Genomic DNA, 27,006 nt, shown 5'->3' with positions numbered 1-27,006 from the left:
ACCACGTGTACATATGACGTCATAAATGATACGTATGACGTAAAGTTATACAAGTGACGTAATATTGACCAGGCTAATTTGACGCACCACAAGTAAAAGTGTGCGTATTGAAACACATGACCAACACCATTGACCTTAGATGGCAGCAAACTTGCGTTTAGCATATCATACCAATAGGCACTATATTGGAGAAGAAAAAACATGAAGTATAAGATAATGAAAGTGTTTTTCCAACTTTTTTTAACTGGACCCTTTTCATATTCGTTAAAGAAGACCGCGATAGCTCAGTCGGTTAGAGCGTAGGCCACGTGACCTTGGGTGAAGACGCTCCCTCCCTGTGGTACCTTGTGTTTCTCGAAAAGCTGAGACACGGGCCGGTCTCGGCTATCGTGTTTGTGTCCTTGGGCGAGACACTTTACCATTATTGGTCTGTGTGACATGCAACGGGCCTCCCGTATGTTTTTTCAGTGAGGTAGTAAACAACTACTACAAGGAGAACATGAATAAAAATTACCCTGGCTTTTCACGGGGCGATAACCCCAACAAACAAACAAACAAACCATGTTTAAAGTTACCCGGTTAAACGTTCTTATGCTGGGAAGGGTGACGAACAAAGCACGTGCAGAGCATATAACTTTAAAACTAAGGGTGCTAAAGATTCGTTCTAAACGATCAAAATCCTTCTTACCGTTTTGTGTGTGTCCGTGTTCCTCCATTTTGCCTCTTACCTTTTCATTGGTCCACATATCACTGTTCTCTGCTGTGTGTATTTAACTCGTTGGACCCACTTAACTGACGTCTTCACGCGTTCGATTTCACATTAATATGTTAATGCCTTGTGATCGAAGAGATATGTTATTCTGATAAAAAAAAAAGATCCAGTAAAGTGCTTTTCGTATGGTCCATCACATACCATGATATACCTCCAGCATAAACGGGAAAATACGATACATTTTATAAACTGCTGTCAATATTGCACTGTGACAGAGTCAAGTTATAACGTGTAGCCATGTTTTCGTATCATTATTAATTGACGGTTCAAAAACTCTCGAGAGACCTAGCTAATAACACAGCAAAGCAAAAACACAAAGCGTTGCACGATATTTCGGATATTCATTGGTGATTAGCGACAGCCAAATACGAAAAATCCAATTAAATATAAGTCATAAGCTATTAATCCATCCCGCCCCAATGACGGGTGAAAACAGGTATAGAAATAGTACAATTGATACGCGATATGATAGGGCAATGCTGGTATAAATCTTCCATTACTAACAGGGGTCCCACCAGGTGTAGTTGCTGTTGTTCTATAGTGCTGTGTATATTTATTTATTTACACTACAATACCGACACAGCAAGGTCCCATTAGACAGCAGCAGCAGCAGCCGCCATTATTGGTCAGTAATGGTTGTAAGCACTTCACGCTGGACGGTCAAGCTTGGTTAGGCCTTTTCCACTTACTATCCTATCAGACTGTATGTAATCTTATAAATTAAACTGGTGCAAAATCTAGTGAGGGCATGTTGATATGCGAAAATATTTTCAAGAATTGAAAATAGAACTAGAAATATTGAAATTTTCTATAAGATGCACTTTACTATCCTGTGTAAGTTTGTAAGTAGCTGGCGAGACAAATATATCTGTACACAATATGTTTTTGATTAATAAGAATATACATGTATGTTTGCTTTAAGTGAAACAAGCATCACAATATTTCGCATGTTATTCTCCAATAACATGGAATGGCATACTTCATAAACATAAATGTACCTTACTTATACTACAGCCGATTAGTATCTCTCTCCTTATTTTACACTATATATAAACTAGACAATAGAAATGCTATTTGAACCACATCCACCAAAAATGCTATTAACCAAGTTGATTGTCAAAAGTTCTATTGACCAGGAATGAGCGCATTCATATTTTCGCGTTTTTTGTTTGTTTTTGTTTGTTTGTTTGTTTGTTTGTTTGTTTTTTGTTTTTTGTTTGCTTCGTCCATTCTGATTGGAAAATACATTTGTCACATCCGTTCGGATCGTCACTAACGCCATCCCTTTTATTACAATAAAGTCCGAAAGCGCTTTCGAGAATGTAAGCGTTCGAACCAGACACAGATTGCCACATCTACAAGTTTCGATATTTGGGATGGAGAAGTGCTGTAGAGGATTTTTTTCTGAAAACGACAGTGCTTACACACAAAAAGTAACAAAAACGACAGTTAATAAACTGAAAGACTATCTTATTCTTTTAGGGGGGGGGGGGGGGGGGGGGGCGGTATAGGACCTGGGAAAACTAGAGGTTATATGAACACTGGTTCGAGAGGTGGACTCATTGATGTGGGTATAATAAAACAATGTGTGGGTATTTCTGGACACTTTTGCGGTGTCAGAATCTTGTGAATCACGTCATCCAAAATGAAGATAGCATACCCGGTCACCACTGTAAAGTCTCAGAAATATATCCAAAACAAATCCCAAACTAGACTTGACAACTCCTTTTACTATTTTTACGCGTTACCTGATCAAATTCTGTATGTACAAGTAAGCAGGTCAGAAATGAACGTCGGGTAGTTCAGTCGGTAGCGAACTCGCCTGTCACCAAGGCAACTGATGTTCGCATCCCCGATCGCGCGTGAAGGTATCGGGTCACCTGCTTGACCACGCCCGGATTTTCTACTATCAGGGCCAACAAGTGCGATTTATACAATGTTACGCAAAATGATAATATTTTGTTGACATAAAATTAAACTGTAATTTTACAAAGCATAGTTTTAATATATCAAATGACTAATTAACGTTCAAATTTTGACATTTTTTTCGATGACGAAGTTAGATGATGAGAAAGCATACCAGAGTCATTCAATTTCAAATGAATGGCATCTTCTTTCTTAATGATCGATATAAAGGTTATCTATTATGCGTTTGAAAATAATAGCATATTAATGTGTGTCTTCAATGCTTCCCTCTAAGGCACAATATGGCAGCCGTGTCTGTTTGTTTGAAATGGTTCGGCCTGAAGTAAAGGACCAAATTTAAAGGTGACATCTTGAACAAATGGAATGGAAAGTCTAGTCTTACTTGGTTGAAAATTATCTGTTTTTTCATAATTCATTTATCTGAAAATGTGTTTTTTTTGTGTGTGTGGGCTCCACAAGTTACAAAATGTATATCTGCCCACTTCCGATCCAATACGTTCGGGTTTTTTGGTGGGGGCCACCTGGATCATTTCAACCGGATAAATGAAAGCGGCCCAGTCTCCGTTCGTCCTTGATCCTGTTACTATTTACACGGCTGCTAAGTATCCGCATAGATATTGCGACACGCTTATCAATAGTATACACAAATACTTAATACTGTCTTAAAATGAAATATATAGCCCATAATCCACGCTTTAAATCTCAAATTCATTGAAAGTATCGAAACGGAATTAAATATTAAACGGTAGATATTGTTTTGTGTGATCATAGGAACTCAATTCGACCCAACTCACCAGCAAAAATGATTGCACGGCACATCGACAATTTGAGTCATTTCAGGCCAAAAAGTGGTGGTTAAGAGGTACTTTGTTTTATAAACATTGTCGCTTTATAATACAAATTACCTATCACTATTTTAGAAGGATGAAACATTTAGTTAGCTGCAAATTTCACGACCCATTTTGTATTTAGAAAATAAAATATGGCGTCACAGATGAACTAAAACGTCACGAATAACATCGCGCCCGGGAGCGTTAAGATAAGTCATACATTATGGTCATATATTATTCAAACTAACAAGGATAGCAGGCTATATTTACCGGTGTGTAATTACCTTGTGGACAGAGTTTACGGTACCGTAGCAGAACTGTCAGTCATTAAAGGCCCATGATCTCGCCATTAGCTGAAAGATAGCTAATTAGAAAAGGCATTCCCAGAAGATATGAGAAATTCATTGCTTTACTGAAGGTTTTCACATTCAAAACTATCATATAAAAATTACAATAATCAATATTTGTAGACCTAAGAAATACAATTGTAACCAAATCAGTTTTTACCTTAAATCAGATATGTTTTTAGTTTTTTCTTCATTAAAACTATATAAAAAAAAAGTGTAATGGGTGTCTGGGTGGCACAGAGGCAACACAAACGCCACCCATGGTTCTATTCCCCTATCGGACGTGAGAGGTTATAGGGTCACCTGTCCGACAATGTGGTCTCTCCTTGGGGTTTCTCTGGTAGTCCGGTATTCTACCACAGTAAAACCCCTTGCGCGCTTCCTTGTAGACCGACAAGGGTGATTAATATCAGTTGATAGAATCTATTTCGCAATTGATGTCAAATAAATAAGGATTAAACGTGACACGTTTGGATATCATCACTGATATAGGTTATCAATTTAATTTCTTATATTTATAGTTCAACTTCATTACTGACAACTCACAAACAATTCTCAACTCTGGTAACATACACTTCCACCGTTAAACCTTGGCTATGTCTACCTACATCTTAACGTTGATTCAATGCATCATGGTCCGTTCCGGGTTGAATATTAGATACATCTGCAGGCCTGACCGGAAATGCCTTATCTTCTACAGACAGACGAATTTACAACAAAATCCTCGCCGATATAAAGCCATGTCTTACACGATACGCGATCGATTTCTCGGCCTAAAGGCAGTTAAACTGTTATGGATGTGCCTTCATCGTAAACACTTTGATACCTTTTTCTTTCGATTTTCAATAAATCGCTTGCAGGTAGACACACACGGTTTCCCTTCGAACGGCTGATGCACTGTTGTCACGACATCTGAATCGAACGCACCTTTAAAAGATATGGCCAACGGAAATGAAATATATTCTAGTGATTGTTGATATGAAATAAATTTCTTTTTGCATAATTGAAGCTTTAAATGCTGAGGGTAGACTCTATTGGAATACAGTAAATTAAGCACCACAAACATCTCGATAATAATGCGAAGTGATAAACAAAAATCGATGTCTGGATCGCGTAATTGTAACGCTAATCAGAGACATACATGTATATACATCAACACTCCACTTGTTTTATCATATAAAAAAAGTCGTATATATGGTAAGTTTGGAAAATAATTCCAGTCGTTGCATTAGATTTATACAAGTATTTAACTCAAACGTAATTAGTTTTTGCTTTGTTTTCTGCGTGTTTTTTTTTTTTTTTTTCTGCGCACCTTCCTCAATAACATCAACGTTGATATCAAAACAGTTTACTTGAAGTAGTCCCTATGGAGTTCCTGAGATAAAAATAAAACAATCTTTCTGGCTTTATTTGACTTCGTTGAAAGATAAAAAAAAAAAAAAGATAATGCGTACCCTTCCTTGTGTTGTTTAGATACATGTTCATATTGTATACATTGTCTATCAGTTTTTACATTTAACGGGTTTTACGTCCGCCATTAGGCCTATCAGTGTTTAAACCGTGGCGACATTTATCTGTACGTGTCACACCCGGAGTTCCTTGATCGATGACCCGGAACCTCTCCGCGTTTATCATATCATCAACGAGATGGATTCTGGTAGCCACCCGTAACTGTACCGTTACTTGAGAACTAATTAATTGGAGAGATCGGTGTTTGTATCTCAATTAGTCAGCGATGATCGGCGTTTGTAGCACAGTAAACACGTGTGCTACAACGTCGAGTATGTAATTTAAGGATGCTACAAGTCAGTCCGACAGGGAGTATTTACAATCGATTGAAAACAATCCTAGGCCGTTGTGTGTATTTTAAACATTACCTAAAGTTGCATACTCATCGCTCTTACCGTCATCTTAAACATTTAACCTTAAAGTCACATATGTAAAAGATAATTAAATGTGTCTGGATTAAATGTGTTTGTACTCTGCCTCTATATTGGCACTGTGGCCGCCATAGCTCAGGTAAAAAGCCGAGGTACGTGGTGCGGCGTTCCCTACCCGTAGCAGTTTGTTGTTTCTCATGAAGCTGAGAAACGAGCCAGTCTGCAAGATACTTTACCCTAATTGCTCTTGATGACATGCGACGGGCCTCCTGCATGTTGTTCAGTGAGGTAGCCACCAGCTACTACAAAAAAGATATCCGGCCTTAAAATGACCCGAAAAACAAACAGACTACATGGGCAGGTAATTATGGGTCATGATCATATTAGGAATCTGTTTTTAAATGTTGTGTGCATTAGATATATGTCTATACCATTAGTGCGATTCTATGCACTTTTGTGACACTTTTGTGTATAGGCTGTCAGCACTGTAGCATCTTTAACAATTTACGTAAAAAGTCCATACTTGTAAAGTAGGTAAGAGCGTGTAAAGGTCAATTCTCGCAGTGATGTTTACACCTTTGATAACTTTAACAAATTGGTGAAGAAGACATTAGTTTCACCGTATGTTTTGTTGGATGTCTTTGCCGGCAGTTGAGACTGCATACATCTTTTCAGAACGAGGCTGTCAGTATGTGGCGTTAGATGGATGGGCTCGCGCACTGTTAGTTTGGTAGATACATGGAATCACCGAGTGGATGTACATGTAAATTTTAATAGAGGTAATCCATATCATTCCAGGATGTAGGAAACGTCTGAGTCGTATTGAACACCAAATTGATACATAGGTTAGCTTCAAATACACATACGGTGCCTATTTACAGTATAACTATTGCATTGGTAGTCTGGCATTGCCTACATTGACTTCCTTTCTAACCGCTAATCTTACAAAAACACAACCGCAATAAACAATGGTATTGTTAAACATTTCTTTTGTTTTTATACCTTACGCTTAAGCTGACAATTTGCATCCATGCTCTTATCTACGACGATGACGTCACGACTATTAAACGTAAGTCAAATGTCGCGAAGTTTAATAGTAACATGTTCAATTACGTAACAATCAGAGGGCATGCCGGGATAGCTGGCGGCACACGATCTGCGGCCAGAATTCACTCGGGTATCATCACGAACACATTTGAGGAGAAATTCCACGATATAATTGTTCTTGGGACACGATGTGAGATAATGTCCATAGACAGTGTTACCATATTTAGAAACTTAATGATGAAAGTGAGATATATGTATCACCTAGCTGGGCAGGCCGAACTGGGGAGTAAATGCTATATATAGACAAACTGTTGTACGACCCAAACGTAAGGTGTAATCCGACAGCGAAACCCATTAGTCACATAAGTATGTCTGACATCTAAACTGTAGTACATTACCACAACCAGACAATACTATACTTGATGCTGATTAAAGCGACTATGCCTGTAGATTTCTCTTCTCATCAGACTCCGATTTCTTCTTATGAATAGTGATATGGATTTAAGGTACAGCGATGCACGAGCATATATACCGTAAAATAGTCTATAGATATAAGTTGATCAGACTAGGCTAAGCGCTGGTAGGCAGGTAGCTCAAATGGTCAGACCGTCAATCTAGAGTTCAGAGGACCCGGGTTAGATTTCCGGTCTGGTCTGCATTTTTCGGCAAAGCCGTATAACATTCTTTTGGCCCCGGATATGACGCAACAGGTGGCGTTACTGGTCAAGATGAAGTATGTGAATGGTCAATGTAGCGGTAAATGCAAAATGCAGTATGCAATTAAAAACGAAACAAAGTCAAGATTGATTCTTATCATATCTTTAACAAAGAATTATCAGAAAACATCAATAGATTCCTTAATGTTCAGATCATCACTATTGACAAGTCTTTTACCATCGCTAGTGATTGATGTTGATTAATAAGAAAAGTGCTTTCAATTCATCGCATTGAAGCGTTGGTTAAGATTACGTATTGAATATAAAAAGAAAGAAATAGAAAATTGAACCAATGCCTGGTTAAAGATCATATACATTTCTTTTAATTGTGCTTCGTACTCGGAAAATATCGATTTTATGTCATACGCGTGTCAAGAATATGTATAAACTGTATATGGTTTTCAACGGGATGTTTGTTTGTTTTTGTTTAACGTCCTATTAACAGCCAGGGTCATTTAAGGACGTGCCAGGTTTTCGAGGTGGAGGAAAGTCGGAGTACCCGGAGAAAAACCACCGGCCTACGGTCAGTACCTGGCAACTGCCCCACGTAGATTTCGAACTCGCAACCCAGAGGTGGAAGGCTAGTGATAAAGTGCCGGGACACGTTAACCACTCGGCCACCGCGGCCCCCTTTTCAACGTGAAGCCATTCAATATCCACCATACATTTATATTAGTAATGTGGTCAATCTGATTACTGGTAACGGTATACAGGGAAATGTTAGGGAGGGACACGGACAAAGTCTTGTTTAAGTCGTTACAGCACAATCCTCCCGTACCAAATGGTCCAGATGTCCTAATCAAAGTACTGAAAGTACTGTAGAGCTGACAATTTCCAAAGTTTGTGATATGGGTATATTATGAATTGATTGAAGAAATTTTAACTCAAGTTGAATAATAACTTTGGATAATTGTTTATGTGAACTTGTGTCTTGAGCACCAATTTTCAGTCTTCAAGTGAACTGAGTTATCAACTTTTATTTCATATGAATCTTATTGATAAATGAATATACATTTATATGTTAATTATAGATAAGTGTAGATTATATATGTATATACTGCAATGCCTTTTTTGTACGTTTCTATTAAAAATTATCAGACATCCAAGAATCTATCTTAAACTTAAAATGATATACTTCTTAGACATGCATGTTATAAATCTATTTAGATGAAACAGTATATCCTAAAATAATATCCAGGCTTACAACTTCATGCACATGGATACTTTTGCATTTTTTTAATGTTATTGATAAATATTAATACATTAACTAAACCAGAAAACAGCATTTACAGCAGTATCTAATAATATCGTCACTATCTGTACGATAACATACACAGCAGTGTCTCATACCATCATTATCCCTACAATATCGTCTATTACAAATCACAAAGTTTTGTTTCATGAATACGTGTATATCATGCTTATATTATATTACTATATCCAATTGTCCATTACAGCTTCACTTATGCATAAAATCTATGTGTATAATTTGAGGAATTATTTGTTATATAATAAAAATATTAAAACAAACACATTCCACTGTCAAGAATTAAAGTTAAAGGATGATAGGCGATGCGCCACATGTATAACACAATAGTTGGACGAAAGGCCGCGTTTGTGTTGATATCGGGAGCTGGACAGTTTAATTTTGGTCATTATTGAGGGAACGGTAATTTTGAAAGCGTTTTAGCTAAAACAATGTGGATTAATACTGTTGCACAGTAATACATGCCTAGGGATTCTGTTATTTCGGTTGGAAAATGGTATCTGGGTCAAACCACGCTTTACAACATCGAGATTGTCGAAACTGTTTTACCGGATTCAAGTTGGATTATCGCTGCCAAGGAGATCCCATATACATTGTATCAATTTAAAGAGTAAAACTTTCTACACATGTCGATACATGGATGTGAATGATAGTTATTTTTAGAGTTATGAGTTTCGAAATAAAGGCACTACTGCCCAAAGAAAAAATCTGGTTGTGTCCCTCTCAGTGTTTACCTGCTATGGTCGGTAAGTATCTACCTATCCCTGTGATCATGTTACACCTGCATACCAAAATCGGACAATTAAGAACTTTCAGTACTTTGATTGTTTAATATTCCAACTAGAATGCGTAAAGACACTCCTAATGTTGTCAACTAATGTTAATGAAAATTTATATTAATATTTCGATTTAACAGAAGCCTATAAATTGTCCAATCACAAAACGGATTTCACCTTTGTGTTTATCATGTTATACAACACCGATACACAAATGTTCTTGTAAGTACTGACTCCGGCCTCCTAAGCACAATTTTAACGCGTTGGCCATTATACTAAGGGAGCTTTGCAAAACAACAACATTGGAACTGGCCCATTGACATATTTAGATCTTAAGAATATTCTTATCTATGCAGCATCAAAGTGTCTCGATTCTGTTGAACACTTCGTTTCGATTGGCCATCGTGTGAACATTCGCCTACACCATACAATCGCACATCTATTCTATCGTGTAACGTTGTGCGATACATACATTCTATACATGGACATTTATGACGCGTCAATTCACATGGCCTCCATATCCATAACAAAATTTACCCAGAATCCTTTTGCTCAATGTCTGTAGCTTTAATTTTAGAGAAACATCGGAAGAAAAAATAATTGTTTTCAAGGCGGAAACCGAAATTAAGTCGTAAATTATTTATTTCATTTTAGTCTTTATTTGATTATAATTCAAAAACATTATGCATAGGTGATAAAACTTACCAAAATTCTCATTTTCTGTCTTAATATGTAAAATAAAAGATACTTCTTACTGAAAGCATAGGCTTTCCAGACGAAAATGGAAACCTATCATAAAGTACAAAGAAAAAAATGCATTTTTGTATAATTGATAGTTTGTGTTATAAGTCAACACAGAGGAACACAACCAAGTAGACTGGTTATGTAATAAAAGAGAGCTCAGCTTCCTACACAACACCGCTCTCGGAACAGGTGTGAAACTGTATCGCATAATGGCTGGTAACCTAGACAAACTGACGGCGGATCTTTTTACATAGCAAATACACTGTGTATCATCAGCAGTTTTTAACCAGAATATTGGATAAGAATCATTAAGCTATATTTATATCGATTTAAGGAACTCAATGGCGTTACGTAGCACATTCAATCGTGTTGTATGTTTTAGGAGTTGCACATTATGAAGTGTATATATATACAGTCAAACTTCGATGTTTCGAAGTTCAAGGGACTTGCAGAAAAACTTCGATAGAGCGGGACTTCGAATTATTCATGGTTGACAATAGGTCGACTTTTTTATGATAATGACCAACAAAATAAAAGATACTTTTCATCCATAAATCATTTTTAAATTTGGTCTGATTATTAATTAATCCTATGGTCAGGAGTAGACAACACACGCTATCGTTATCCCTATTGTCAGTCGGGGCTTTTGTGGGAGATGTGTGAAATCTTGCCGCGGGGGTCAATGACAATGACAATGACAATGACAATGACAATGACAATATTTTATTCTCATAAACATATAAAGTGTAGAGAATTATATACATACAAAATTTGTACAGGACATATGATATAATACATCGATACATTTGTTAAGCAAGAGATTATCTTAAATATTGTTGAGTCGTATACTTATTTCTTTAATTAATTTCACAAGTGATTTCAATTCATCGTCTACTACAAAATTAAAAAGTGTATTAAATTTGAATGTACTTGGTCTTTCATAATAGTATCTAGATATATATTTTTTTCTGTTTAATGCTATTTGATGATCGCTGCAATTAAATAGATAATGGAATTCGTCTCCTATTTCATTCAGGTTACACAGACTACAGATTCTATTTTCTCTTGGGATGTTATTCCATCTTCCGTATTCGATTGGTAATTTAATGTTACAAGTTCGAAATTTACAATAGGAATTAGCTAGCTTAGGAGGGAGGTCAAGTAGATATTTTTCTAAACTTAAATCATGTTTATAAATTCTGTAATTGGTCCCTTTCGGAGAATTGAAAACGTCATTTTTCCAATTACATATGAACAAATTTCTTAGGGTATGAAAAACAGTATTTTTTAAGCAGCGTATACTAGTAAATTCATGGTTTTCAAAAACATCTAATAAATTACATTCTTCAAAAATATTTTTAATATAGTTAGACCATTGAGCATTATAATGTCTTAAAATTTGGAAAAATTTGTTGCTCAATTTATTATGAGTTGAGACCATCATTTTGGCCCAAAATCCAATCATACGAACTTTTATATTTATACTTAATGGAAACCTTCCCAATTCTCCATATATCATAAAGTTTGGTGTAGATGTTTTTAATCTAAGGATATGTTTACAGAATTTCAAATGTAGACGTTCTAAGAGCTTGGTGTCACAAAACCCCCAAACCTCACAGCCATATAGTATAATCGGTTTGATTGCTTTATCAAAAATATCCATTTTACAATCGATGGACAGATTATGATTTCTGCATTTTGAAATAGCGCCATACATGGCCCTAAGGCCTTTTTCATATAATTGTTTGATATTCAAATGTGTAAAACCATTTCTAGTGAAACAAACCCCGAGATATTTAAAATTTTTCACAATTTCTAAATTATTGCCATCATAGGTGAACTGTATATTTCGTGACACCGTTCCTCTCCCAAAAACCATTATCTTAGTCTTGTCAATGTTAACTTTAAGATGCCACAATTTTGAGTAGGTGTGAAATACGTTAAGTTGTGTTTGTAAATCTTCTACTGACTCTGCAAGTAGAATGGTATCATCGGCATATAACATTATATACAACTTGAGATAAACTTGTAGCTCTGTCTCTAGTTTTCCCGCCAAATTAGATAAACCTCTACAGTCATGTGATATTAAGAAATTTTCTAGATCATTTAAAAAGATTGAAAATAAAAATGGGGACAAATTTTCCCCTTGTCACGACAAACACCTGTCCAGTGGTCAGTACAGGTAAATTTTTTGTTCTAATCATGAGATGCCAATTACATTTTGTACCTATAATTACATAGCTAACGGGCCATGAAAAAAGTTCGATACATCGAAAACTTCGATTTATAAAAATTCGAATCATACATAGGTTCTTTAGTAGTGTTATATAGTGAAAAAATTCGGGACCAAGCAAAAAGTTCGATACATCGAGAACTTCGAATCAACGAAGTTCGAATCATCGAGGTTTGACTGTATATATATATCCACATATGTACCGACTTGTAGTTCTCGATCAAAATTGATACATTGAAGACAAAGTATGAACTGACTGCGATTTACATGGATATCATTGATGGACAAGGAAAACGAGGCCAGGTGTTCCGGAAGAGTTATCATCTTCTATCTAGGCTACATCATTTGAATGGTCAAGCGTTCTTTGAAACCAAAACAATGTTTGTGGAGTCAAATTTCAAGTCGTGTTTTAGAGGTCAAACCAAGGCCATTTTTCCAGGTTGAGTGGTCAAACTTCTGATTTTGCCCAGGCCAAGCCAATATTTTGTGACAGTAAGTGTAGATTTGGTTAAACACTTAACATTTCATTGAACTCACAATTTAGACATCTATGGTAGTTACCTTCTAACAAAGTGATAATGGCGTCACTGTTGTAAAGGTGCCCGAAGTCATATGTCCAACAACTCATTGAATTTATACACCATTCTCAGATGAAGTGACAATTTAACAAAAGGCTTCAATAGTTTTGTTTGTTTTGTTTAACGTCCTATTAACAGCCAGGGTCATTTAAGGACGTGCCAGGTTTTGGAGGTGGAGGAAAGCCGGAGTACCGGAGAAAAACCACCGGCCTACGGTCAGTACCTGGCAACTGCCCCACGTAGGTTTCGAACTCGCAACCCAGAGGTGGAGGGCTAGTGATAAAGTGTCGTGCTTCAATAGTATAAGCCGCATTGTTTCAAAGACATACAGTATATGTTCATAATCAAATCGGGGTTTTTTTGCAATCCGTCGTAAATGTAGTAAATCACATTGTAGTCGCTTATATAACCATTTTTGAAGAAGAAGTATTCTGAATTTAACAGAATATTTCATTCTAGTAGTTTTCTTAAACCTTCATACATATATGTATGTTTGAATGAGTGCTGACGCCAATATATTTGTAAAATTGAGACGCTACGAATTTTATACAATAGGCAATAGAAGAGATGTAGTATTGCACACTGTAATAGTCCAACATTAATCGCAAATCACTCATTATTATCTATCATCAAAATGTACCATTGACAGTTGTCACATCCTGAAAATAATGCAAAGAGAGCGCCTTTCACAGAAGCCGAATCAGTTTGTAAAGTTTATGTAAATATACAACTTCTCATCTCTTGTATTTAAATTCGCGTTTTATCCCTTGTATGATCAAAAAAGGATTCAAAAAAATTCTAACAAACAAAAACTACTATCAAATAAAGCAACGATGATCTCGTTATTAGCTATGATTGATTTGCTCGCCTGACGACAACGTTTATTTCATTGTTGTCGTCCAATCAGGGTAGATAGAGTGCTTATCTTACACACGGCGCGCGATAGCCTAATGAGGCGTATAGCGGAACTGATGTGTGGAACTGTTACTACCAATATACATTGTAATGACATATAACTCAATATCGGTCCACGGAAACGCCGAAAGGCCGTAATAGAGGACGCTAAACCGTTAATAATAACCATGGCGGAATAATGGATGTTAAGTGAGGTACAGATAGGGTTTCTAAAATCAAAATCATCGGAACTTCATAAGTACGTGCATGTACAAGACTGGCTTATGTCTCTAGAATATCAAAATTATTAATAATATTTTTTTTTTAATGTTGGTCTCTAGAATATTTCTGATTCTAGTGTGTCAAACAAGGGGAGGTAAGTCAGTGCTGCATTGTACTGATATTATTACACTTCAGGTACGAGATTGTAATGTTCGAAACCTTCAAAATGTCGTCAGGTCTCTTGAAGAACGGGAGTTGAACTAATCAAATCGTGTATCTTATGTGCTGCAATCTGAGAAATGCAAAAATATTCATTTAAAGCAGACTTAAGCACCATTTTGTGCAAAAAGAGTAATGATGCAATCGTCTATTGCTTATGATTAATCAAATAATAAGAATTCCACGCGAATTTTATCGAACTAGTAAGATACAATTGTATAATTTATGTTACGTTCCACCCTCTCCTGGACCCCATTGGTTTACTGATCTATTCGCACTCAATGACTTCATACTTCTACAAAATGGCGTCGGTCGTGTCGCCCCCCACCGGTATCATTTTACGTAACGCATTGTATCTGTGACGTAAATCAGGTTATAGGCGTGACATGGGGTTACCTTGAATGACCTCAGCTCACCTAAGATTGATCTAGTGCCATCCTAATATGTGTCTTTCCGATGACAGACAGATTTGAACCACGGTCCACTGAGTCTATTTTCCGTACAATGCGATTATCTGATATGGATGGGTTTAATTGTCTTTACAGTACACGTCGTGTAAGGCTGTCAATAGGAGTCATTTCTTTATTGCAAAAACTTCCTTCTTCTTTTGAAAAAACAGCCCAATACAATTAAATGAATGTACAATGTAGTTTCGCATGTACCCGTATATCTATGGAATCCTTATGCACATGTTTTTAGTCCGAAATTGTCATGTGACGTCACATTACCAGCTTACGTCCTGGTATATTACAGTACCAACTTATACAGCTGTGTTCATCATCTGTTTACGTCCCGGTATATTACAGTACCAACTTATACAGCTGTGTTCATCATATGATTACACCCCGGTATATTACAGTACCAACTTATACAGCTGTGTTCATCATATGATTACACCCCGGTATATTACAGTACCAACTTATACAGCTGTGTTCATCATATGATTACACCCCGGTATATTACAGTACCAACTTATACAGCTGTGTTCATCATATGATTACACCCCGGTATATTACAGTACCAACTTATACAGCTGTGTTCATCATATGATTACACCCCGGTATATCACAGTACCAACTTATACAGCTGTGTTCATCATATGATTACACCCCGGTATATCACAGTACCAACTTATACAGCGGTGTTCATCATATGATTACACCCCGGTATATCACAGTACCAACTTATACAGCTGTGTTCATCATATGATTACACCCCGGTATATTACAGTACCAACTTATACAGCGGTGTTCATCATCTGTTTGCACCCCGGTATATCACAGTACCAACTTATACAGCTGTGTTCATCATATGTTTACGTCCTGGTATATTACAGTACCAACTTATACAGCTGTGTTCATCATATGTTTACGTCCTGGTATATCACAGTACCAACTTATACAGCTGTGTTCATCATCTGTTTACGTCCTGGTATATTACAGTACCAGCTTATACAGCTGTGTTCATCATTTGATTACACCCCGGTATATCACAGTACCAACCTGTACAGCTGTGTTCATCATATGTTTACGTCCTGGTATATTACAGTACCAACTTATACAGCTGTGTTCATCATATGATTACACCCCGGTATATCACAGTACCAACTTATACAGCTGTGTTCGCCATTTGTTTACGTCCTGGTATATTACAGTACCAACTTATACAGCTGTGTTCATCATATGTTTACGACCCTGTATATCACAGTACCAACTTATACAGCAGTGTTCATCATATGTTTACGACCCTGTATATCACAGTACCAACTTATACAGCTGTGTTCATCATATGTTTACGTCCTGGTATATTACAGTATCAACTTATACAGCTGTGTTCATCATATGATTACACCCCTGTATATCACAGTACCAACTTATACAGCTGTGTTCATCATCTGTTTACACCCCGGTATAGTTCAGTACCAACTTATACAGCTGTGTTCATCATCTATTTACGTCACGGTATATTACGGTACCAACTAATACAGTTGTGTTCATCATATGTTTATGTCCTTGTTATTACAGTACCAACTTATACAGCTGTGTTCATCATATGTTTACGACACTGTATATCACAGTACCAACTTATACAACTGTGTTCATCATATGTTTACGACCCTGTATATCACAGTACTAACTTATACAGCTGTGTTCATCATCTGTTTACACCCCGGTATAGTTCAGTACCAAATTATACAGCTGTGTTCATCATCTATTTACGTCACGGTATATTACGGTACTAACTAATACAGTTGTGTTCATCTGTGTACGACCCTGTATATCATAGTACCAACTTCTACAGCTATATATGATCATTGACGATTTACCAGGGGCTACAAGTCTGTTGACGAGTTACCGAGGGGTTACAAGTCTGTTGACGAGTCACCAAGGGGTAACAATTCTGGTGACGAGTTACCGAGGGGTTACATGTCTGTTGACGAGTTACCAGAGGTTACATGTTTGTTGACGATTTACAAGGTGTTACAAGTCTGTTGATGAATTGCCAATGGGTTACAAATCTGTTGACGAGCTACCAAGGAGTTGCGTGCCTGTTGACGAGTTACCTAGGGGTTACAGGTTTGTTGACGAGTTACCAATGAGTTAAATGTCTGGTGATGAGTTACCAAGAAGTAACAAGTCTGTTGACGATTTACCAAAGGGTTAGAAGTCTGGTGATGACTTACCAAGAAGTTACATGTCTGTTGACGGGTTACCAAGGTGTTAGAAGTCTGTTGATAAATAACCAAGGGGTTACATGTCTGTTGTCGAGTTACCAAGGGGTTACATGTCTGTTGACGATTTACCGAGGAGTTACATGTTTGTTGACGAGTAACCAAGGGGTTACATGTTTATTGACGAGTAACCAAGGGGTTACATGTTTGTTGACGAGTTACCAAGGAGTAACAAATCTAGTGACGAGTTACCAAGGGGTTACATGTTTGTTGACGAGTCACCGAGGGGTTACATGTCTGTTGACGAGTTACCAATGCAAGGAGTTACAAATCTGTGGACGAGTTACCGAGGAGTTACAAGTCTATTGCCGAGTTACCAAGGAGTTACATGCCTGTTGACGAGTTACCAAGGGGTTACATGCCTGTTGAAAAACATTTACAACTTCAGAATATTTTGAGTATCTGTTTACAACACATTACGCTATATATTTACCTATCTGTACCTACAGTGTATCCAGTTGATGTCGCGTGCAACATGCACGCGCACGGTCAAACCAATATAGATAAGCGGTGTATATAAATAAACCTTTAAGGAGCACACCAAATTCTCATTACCGTAGTGTAAACCAGATGCTTGTATATACATAGATAACGTTACGTAACAAAGAGCGCTCCTTCGTGCACGCGAGTGATTGTTCATACTCTAACCCAGACAGAAGATCGCATCATATTTTATCAATAACAGCGATACCAAATGGACATCTCTACTACAACCCACACCTGAATTGTTATCTTGTTCTTGTATGAAGTCGTCAGTATTGGGAGAACGCAAAATGTCTTTGAATCGTCATAGTGAACGTCATTTTCTAGATAGTGGCATTCTCACACACTAAACATGATTAATGTAACAGGTACTACATGCAATATGACGTCATATATAGCGTCACCAATTTAAGTACTAGTTCTTGAAGGTTTTATGAGTGCAAACTTTTTTATATCGCAATCAAATTAGTGACATCACAAATGGTCGCATGACTGTATGGTAATATATATATAGATATATAATCTCACAAAGAGTAATTCATTATCTATCAATTGTAGGGTACATTTAAGAAAACGGAGAAAATGTGAATTTAATTAAGTAGTCGCATTTAGTTAATCTATCCTCTTAACGTCCGTTCGCAAATTAAGTCAGTGTTGTCTCAATGAGATCGATGACGTCGCAATAATCATCACGTGACCAAAATGTGTTGTAAGGAAACCTAGATTGCATGCCTCCCCAAATGAAATTACGTGAAGTATTGTCATTGGAAGCACACGAAACATTGCTTGACACATCCTACTTGTCCATTAGGACACGGAAAGGTAACCTCGTGTCTACAGGAATGTCCGACTCCCATGAACCAAGTTGGTGCTTTTGAGTTTCCGTGAGAGACGTGTTGTTTTCCAGGCGCTCTAATGACTTAATCACGATGCCAGCAGAAGATATAGAGGTAAAACGTACCAAATTTGATGGACTTTGTGGAGCTATATTGGCAGACCTGATCAGTATCACCGAGATGCTTGAAGACAGATAGAGTTCCTGAAGTACAGAATAGTCTCGTTGTTATCTAGCGCGTCCCTACCACAGACAATGGGACCGACTGTCGCCACCACTTTCTGAAGTGTAGTTAGATACAGTCAATTATGCACGCTCCCTGTATACCGATTAGTGGGGTTTTTCTGGTAGTTACAGGATTTTCTAATGTAGATCAAGATATGCCTTCCAAACGTACATCAGATTATGTTTATCTTTGCTTACGTAATTTGTTTTCGAAAACATTATCAACGAAAGTGTACAAGTTATGATACCGTCGTAACCTATTAGATATTACGGGAAGGGGTAGATGTGTGTGCGTTTAGATTTCAGGAGTCGACGGTAAAAAGGAATTTACATGAGGTCTTAAGATTCAATCTTGCTTAATACAAACATTTCTATTGGCTGACTTTTAAACATCGCTGTTTGTAACGTCGATTTCGATTGGCTGGTAGAGGGGCTAACATTTTCATAGAAAGAATTCGTTAAAGAAATTAAAAAGAGAATATCGTGTTCTGTTTGAATTAGATTAACTCATAAGTAGCAGTTACATTGTAGATGTTTCTCCCGAAATGGGGCAATAACGAAAAGGTAAACCGATACGTATACTGGTATGGCTCTATAACATAGACAATCGTTAAAATTGATCCTGAATGAATTAGAAATCTTCTAACTTTTTCCGGTTAACGATAAACTGATTTACAGTATCTAACTAGATAGTGACATAGATAAGTGTTGTTATTAGTATAGTAAACCACGGGCCTTCTGCCGACAAGTTATACGATACACATACTTGCATTTAACCGCAGTTCAATTACTTAGCCAAAACTGTACATGTAATATTTATCTAGAATCTAAATGCATTTTAATGGGTGTCACTTTTTTCAACTTAATCATCGTCTAATGCAGATATAATTTATTCATACATTACATCACGTGTTAATGGCAGTAAACGTGTACCGTGATAGTTATGATTTCCAATCAGTTATGAAACCTGCTAAATACACGCAAGGATTTACTGTCATAGCATTTCCAGCAAAAAAGATAGTCATGCCATCTAATACTGTGTCATTAACAAGAAGAGTCGAAACACAGCAGTACTTCCATATACGGAAGACGTACTCTGGACTTTCCTGGGATAGTGGTTTTAGTGGAATTCAACGTTTTTCTGGATTTGTGTTTGCTGATTTTTTCACTTCCGGAAATAGCCGTTTGAACGGCTCGGGGACTTCCGGTTACATAAACGGTAATAGAGCGTTTATGCTGGCGACAACGCAAAAAGATATATATAGTACAACGAAAAACCTGTCACATCAAAGTATCGAATGGTTGTTTGACACTACAGACAACATTAACAATACGGTTAATTTGATATATAACGTGGGTCTGACACACACTGGGACAGTATAACAATACATCAACCCATTTATACAATATACAATTTAGAGTTAGATGCGGTAGATCCAAACATGAGTTTAACAGCACCTTTCAGTTGTGTCGTCCTTCGAGGACTCCTGATACCTAGGAGGCGAGCAAACTAAAAGTAAGCTGAAAGTAATATCACAACCTGTATGGGACGGTGCAATAACTTTTTAATAATTTTCAATAGAGGATTTCGAAAGCACGTGAAGCACATTAGTAGATTCTGAACCATAAAGAGAACAAGCGAGTTACATTGAATAACGTTGTGTGTATATATAAATGGTTCAGAGTAACGCAAAACCTAGAATCATGACATAGTGTTATGGTGGATAACAATTGCTCATAAAATTAAAGCTATAGGAATTGGAGGTACATTGTACACATAGGAGAAAAATGTGTACAGATAACGGTTCTTAATGTTACAATTGGGAGATAAAATCAGTTTTATGATACATCTGTAAGACGGAGGAGACCGTCCGATTCTGCAGAGGTCCATATCTGATGTCTTCCCAAATATGCATATGTTATCATTCTTATAAAGCAAGAAGGTACCTAATTTACAATATGCTATGTATGTATTCTTAGGAAATATATAAATCACTGGTTATTGTTATCTTAAACACAACAGACAACAACAAACACACGAGACACTTCGCTTGTTTTAAACGATACAGTATAAGAGCAGAGCGGCCTGGGATTCCGACGATGAAAAAAACTAAAGAATGTACGAAAATGTGATAATTGATACACGTGATAATTAAAAGCAGCTTACCTGTACGATATGTATACAGCCTTGAAGACTTCGGAGCACACTTTAATCCGTGGTACATACAATGAAAACACAGCCTCAGAATCCAATCTCTCTCGAATGGTCACGGTGAATGATGATCTCTGGGGGGGAGAGATACAGTTCAAGTTAATCCAGAGACTTCAAATGGTATGTTTTTAACAGTTATTAGAAGGAAGCATAGTCGGGACACGTGTTTTGACAATTGACGTACCGTAGTACTGTAGTTTGGCCCCCTATCCGGTATACCTGACACAATTGTCAGGGTTAATGTACCTGTCGCCGTGTTACACTGACGGCTACCCGTGTTAGGACACAATGAGGAAGTGCTGGAGTGTATCGATAGGCCGACATTGTTATCCCTCTGATCAATACATTATACTTATGTATGTGTGTGTGTATACATGCACATACAGTATAAACGGCGATGTACGTGTAAACTAGCATACCCCGTGCATGTTTACAGACAACGCGTAATTATCAATAACTACGCAGAAACCTGAATGTCATACAATTTGGTATTAACAATGTCATACAATGTTACTTCTAATTATTTAAAATAATTATCTCTGCTAACTGTAGACGTATGTTAACATATCTTAACTTTGCATCTACATGTAAATGAGCCTGATACAACCAACATAATCTAAAACATCTACAAGGAAATATACTCCTATATCTTGTACATTCTACGTGACGCAGTGCAATGTTTGTATGTTGTTTGTTGGGTTTATCGCTACTGTGAACAGTCAGGTTCATTTTGAGGCGGGGGTCTCCTTGTAGTAGTTGGTGACTACCTCACTGAACAACATAGGGATGGCCGTCGTATGCCATCCTGAGCTATTAGGGTAAAGTGTCTTGTCCAAGGACACAACCACGACTGCACGTTGGATTCCCGTGATAGACAAACCGACACGGGTAGGGAGGGTCGAACCACGCACCTCGGATCTTCCCCGGAATTTACGTGCCGGCGCTCTAACCGACTGAGCTATCGCGGAACCTTTAACATTATATCATTAAGTTTTCAAATTATGTTATTTAGTTTAAACATTATACTGGTATCATTTAGTTGTTTTAAAAATATATTTTGTGCTTTCGTCATAATATCATTGTATCATTTCTATATTTCATTGTATTATTTCAATATAGTATTGTTCAACCTCATGAAAATTACTATAAAACTTCATTACATTATTGTATAACTTCATTATATTACTGTATAATTCATAATACTATTGTATAACGTCTTAATATTATGGTATAACTTCAATATTGTATTTTATTACTTTTTTACCAGTGAAATATCAAAAATTATTCATTCTATAAAAGTGATATTTCACTAGAAAAATATCGTTGATAAAAATGTAATGAACAGAATATCTAACAGTGTCTTCAGTAATATCAAATATATTTCACTCGTGCGGCTAATATTTTGATATTTTTCACTCGTGCTGCGCACTCGTGAAAAATATCAAAATATTAGCCCCACTCGTGAAATATATTTGGTATTACTGAAGACACTGTTAGATATCCTCTATGTATTACTTCATTATATTATTGCACTTTTTCTAAGAAATGTGATACTTTTGATTTGAATATACATGTATTTAAAGCAGAATGTATATAGCTACATGTGTAGTTACTTGTATTATGTACTGTATGTATCCATATTGTCATGCTTATTTCTTTTGTTTGTCACAAATGTCCTCATGTTACACATTTGCATGTGTCTGAGTGAACATGGATCAATAAAATCTTGAAATCTTAAAAAGTGATGATATTGTTGTATAACTTCCTTATATAATATAAGGATCAAATCAAATAATTTCAGGATGATATATAAAATAATGATCAAACCATATAACATATTAAAGGACGAAATATGATATAATGATGACATATGATATAATGACGGCATATCATATAATGACGGCATATCATATAATGACGGCATATCATATAATGATGACATATCATATAATGATGACATATCATATAATGATGACATATGATAAAATGATGACGTATGATATAATGACGACATATGATATAATGACGACATATATAATGACGACATATCATATAATGATGACATATGATATAATGACGACATATGATATAATGATGACATATGATATAATGATGACATATGATATAAGGATGACATATGATATAATGACGACATATGATATAATGACGACATATATAATGACGACATATGATATAATGACGACATATATAATGACGACATATCATATAATGATGACATATCATATAATGACGACATATCATATAATGATGACATATGATATAATGACGGCATATCATATAATGACGGCATATCATATAATGATGACATATGATATAATGACGACATATCATATAATGACGACATATCATATATTGATGACATATCATATAATGACGACATATCATATAATAATGACATATCATATAATGACGACATATCATATAATGACGACATACATGTATGATATAATGACGACATATCATATAATGATGACATATCATATAATGACGACATATGATATAATGATGACATATGATATAATGATGACATATCATATAATGATGACATATGATATAATGATGACGTATGATATAATGACGACATATGATATAATGACGACATATATAATGAGGACATATCATATAATGATGACATATGATATAATGACGACATATGATATAATGATGACATATGATATAAGGATGACATATGATATAATGACGACATACATGTTTGATATAATGACGACATATCATATAATGATGACATATCATATAATGACGACATATAATGACGACATATCATATCATGATGACATATCATATAATGATGATATATCATATAATGATGACATATATAATGACGACATATCATATAATGACGACATACATGTTTGAGATAATGACGACATATCATATAATGATGACATATCATATAATGATGACATATAATGACGACATATCATATAATGATGACATATCATATATTGATGACATATCATATATTGATGACATATCATATCATGATGACATATCATATAATGATGATATATCATATAATGATGACATATATAATGAAGACATATCATATAATGATGACATATAATGACGACATATCATATAATGATGACATATCATATATTGATGACATATCATATAATGACGACATATCATATCATGATGACATATCATATAATGATGATATATCATATAATGATGACATATATAATGACGACATATCATATAATGACGACATATCATATCATGATGACATATCATATAATGATGATATATCATATAATGATGACATATATAATGACGACATATCATATAATGATGACATATCATATATTGATGACATATCATATAATGACGACATATCATATAATGATGACATATCATATAATGACGACATATCATATAATGATGACATATCATATAATGATGACATATCATATAATGACGACATATCAGATAATGATGACATATCATATAATGATGACATATCATATGATGACATATCATATAATGATGACATATCATATAATGACGACATATCATATAATGATGACATATAATATAATGATGACATATCATATAATGATGACCTATGATATAATGATGACATATCATATAATGATGACATATCATATAATGATGATATATGATATAATGACGGCATATCATATAATGACGACATATCATATAATGATGACATATAATATAATGACGACATATCATATAATGACGACATATCATATAATGACGACATATTATATAATGAAAATATCGATTCCTATACGAAGTATTTTCTATGATATATGTGACAACTATATCGTTCCATATTCATGGCCTCGTACCCCTAATATACCTGTACAGTGAAGTCATTTGCTGTTCAAAAGCTTTCGTGACTACCACCAGTATCTTACAAATATTAACATTTCCTGTAGATTTGATTAAAGATTGGATTCTTTAAATATATTTTCCTTTTTAGAATTTTCTTTAAAATCCTAAATTATTTGATTTTATAAAACTGACATCGTGCGTTGTGATGCATTGTTAAGATAATGAATTCCTCAGATTGTTCATGATAAATTATCTACATAGATGAAGTGGTAGATCAACATTATACTTCATATTTAAAAGTCAATAGAAAGATTTATATGAAAGCAATTCCGTTTCCAGTTTTCAAATTTTAATGTGCACATATTTTATCACCAGCGCCAATCTTAGGAAAATGGAACAATTGGCAAATACATCACAATAGAGCTTGTCTCGAGACACCATAATAGAGCTTGTCTCGAGACACCATAATAGAGCTTGTCTCGGGACACCATAATAGAGCTTGTCTCGGGACACCATAACAGAGCCTGTCTCGGGACACCATAATAGAGCTTGTCTCGAGACACCATAATAGAGCCTGTCTCGGGACACCATAATAGAGCTTGTCTCGGGACACCATAATAGAGCTGTCTCGAGACACCATAATAGAGCTTGTCTCGAGGACACCATAATAGAGCTTGTCTCGGGACACCATATAGAGCTTGTCTCGGGACACCATAATAGAGCCTGTCTCGGGACCACCATACTAGAGCCTGTCTCGGGACACCATAATAGGAGCTGTCTCGGGAAACCATAATAGAGCTTGTCTCGGGACACCATATAGAGCTTGTCTCGGGACACCATAATAGAGCCTGTCTCGGGACACCATAATAGAGCCTGTCTCGGGACACCATAATAGAGCCTGTCTCGGGGACACCATAATAGAGCTTGTCCTCGGGACACCATAATAGAGCTTGTCTCGGGACACCATAATAGAGCTGTCTCGGGACACCATAATAGAGCCTGTCTCGGGACACCATAATAGAGCCTGTCTCGGGACACCATAATAGAGCCTGTCTCGGACACCATAATAGAGCCTGTCTCGGGACACCATAATAGAGCTTGTCTCGGGACACCATAATAGAGCTTGTCCCGGGACACCATAGAGCTTGTCTCGGGACACCATAATAGAGCTTGTCTCGGGACATCATAATAGAGCTTGTCTCGGGACACCATAATAGAGCTTGTCTCGGGACACCATAATAGAGCCTGTCTCGGGACACCATAATAGAGCTTGTCTCGGGACACCATAATAGAGCTTGTCTCGGGACACCATAATAGAGCTTGTCTCTTGGGACACCATAATAGAGCTTGTCTCGGGACACCATAATAGAGCTTGTCTCGGGACACCATAATAGAGCCTGTCTCGGGACACCATAATAGAGCTTGTCTCGGGACACCATAATAGAGCTTGTCTCGGGACACCATAATAGAGCTTGTCTCGGGACACCATAGAGCTTGTCTCGGGACACCATAATAGAGCTTGTCTCGGGACACCATAATAGAGCTTGTCCCGGGACACCATAGAGCTTGTATCGGGACACCATAATAGAGCTTGTCTCGGGACACCATAATAGAGCTTGTCTCGGGACACCATAATAGAGCTTGTCTCGGGACACCATAATAGAGCTTGTCTCGGGACACCATTATAGAGCCTGTCTCGGGACACCATAATAGAGCTTGTCTCGGGACACCATTATAGAGCCTGTCTCGGGACACCATAATAGAGCTTGTCTCGGGACACCATAATAGAGCTTGTCTCGGGACACCATAATAGAGCCTGTCTCGGGACACCATAATAGAGCTTGTCTCGGGACACCATAATAGAGCTTGTCTCTTGGGACACCATAATAGAGCTTGTCTCGGGACACCATAATAGAGCTTGTCTCGGGACACCATAATAGAGCCTGTCTCGGGACACCATAATAGAGCTTGTCTCGGGACACCATAATAGAGCTTGTCTCGGGACACCATAATAGAGCTTGTCTCGGGACACCATAATAGAGCTTGTCTCGAGATACAATAATAGAGCTTGTCTCGAGACACCATAATAGAGCTTGTCTCGGGACACCATAATAGAGCTTGTCTCGGGACACCATAATAGAGCCTGTCTCGGGACACCATAATAGAGCTTGTCTCGGGACACCATAATAGAGCTTGTCTCGGGACACCATAATAGAGCCTGTC

General features: G+C 36.6%; 1 protein-coding gene across 2 annotated transcripts in view; it reads right to left on the bottom strand.

Moving 5' to 3' along the window:
• The window catches only part of LOC117339345 (5-hydroxytryptamine receptor 4-like), a 99,370-nt gene extending 78,124 nt beyond the window's left edge, over window positions 1–21,246 (bottom strand). For both annotated transcript variants that reach the window (XM_033900883.1, XM_033900885.1), the window contains exon 1: window positions 20,893–21,246. The gene's annotated coding sequence lies outside the window, so the exon portion shown is untranslated. The remainder of the gene's footprint in view (window positions 1–20,892) is intronic.
• Between the last annotated feature and the right edge of the window lie 5,760 nt (window positions 21,247–27,006).

The sequence above is a fragment of the Pecten maximus genome, chromosome 12 (assembly GCF_902652985.1).
Source record: "Pecten maximus chromosome 12, xPecMax1.1, whole genome shotgun sequence".
In the NCBI taxonomy this organism is placed as follows: domain Eukaryota; kingdom Metazoa; phylum Mollusca; class Bivalvia; order Pectinida; family Pectinidae; genus Pecten; species Pecten maximus.
The sequence above is the reverse complement of the archived record's forward strand: the minus strand, read 5'-3'. Positions and strand labels throughout refer to the sequence as shown.